The 1011-nt window shown below is 43.6% G+C and overlaps 1 protein-coding gene across 2 annotated transcripts in view; it reads right to left on the bottom strand.

Annotated features, from left to right (window-relative positions):
• Nucleotides 1-1011, bottom strand: part of Syngr1 (synaptogyrin 1) — a 25437-nt gene that overhangs the window by 6878 nt on the left and 17548 nt on the right. The gene's annotated exons all lie outside the window — the stretch shown is intronic.

Below are 1011 nucleotides of genomic sequence, written 5' to 3'. Positions count from 1 at the left end.
GGTCCAGAGTTCAAATCCCAGCAACCACATGGTGGCTCACAACCATCTGTAATGAGATCTGACTCCCTCTTCTGGAGTGTCTGAAGACAGCTACAATGTACTTACATATAATAAATAAATCTTAAAAAAAAAAAAAAAAAAGAGACCAGCATCACTGGGGTGAAATCTTCTGGGAAGTTTTTTCTGAGAGCACAGAGGCTGTGTTCCAGAGATAGCCAAAGTCGTATCTTGTGCTGTGGCTGGAGTTGGTACTGTTACACAGTCAACCAGGTGGTACTGATTTTGAAATGAAGGGGTCATGATGAGCAGTTGAGGCTCGGCACTGTGAGAGGCCAAGGAAGGCCATTGGTGAAGGTGCAGCCTCAGTTTCAATTGATGGTGCAGGACTGAAGGGGTCATGCAAAGGAGTTGAGGTTTGGCACCATGAAGAGAACCTATGAGAGGCTATTGGTAAAGCCAAGTTACAGTGGAAGAGAGCAGTGTTTTGGAGATGCCAGTACCATGAGATGACCACCAAGAACAGCAGCAGCAGCAGTGGAGTACAGACATCTGAAGCCTAGAAGAAAAGGTGTGTGCTACAAAGAGCAGAGTCAGAGAAGTGACCCAAGCCCTTGGAGGAGCCCAGAAGATGATGAGTGGGTCCCAGATATTGAACAGTTAGAGTTTGATTTTGCTTTTGATTGTGACTGTGCCCTGATATTTTTCTCTCTTGAAGTAAGAAGGTATTTTAGTGGAGGCCACAGTTAAGAGACTTTGAATTTTAAAAGATATTGGATATTTTAAAGGGATTGAACTTTTAATATGTAAAGACTGTGAGACTTTTAGATTTCGGGGATGAATAAGAAAGTAAGAGTTGAGGCTTAATACTGATGTGTTTGTGTGTCAAGTTGACAAGGAGTCAATTGTACTGGCTGGATTTGTGTGTCAACTTGACACAGGCTGGAGTTATCACAGAGAAAGGAGCTTTAGTTGGGGAAGTGCCTCCATGAGACCCAGCTGTGGGGCATTTTC

Source organism: Mus caroli, chromosome 15 (assembly GCF_900094665.2).
Source record: "Mus caroli chromosome 15, CAROLI_EIJ_v1.1, whole genome shotgun sequence".
Classification (NCBI taxonomy): Eukaryota; Metazoa; Chordata; class Mammalia; order Rodentia; family Muridae; genus Mus; species Mus caroli.
Note: the sequence above shows the minus strand (reverse complement) of the source record. Positions and strands in the feature narration are given on the sequence as shown.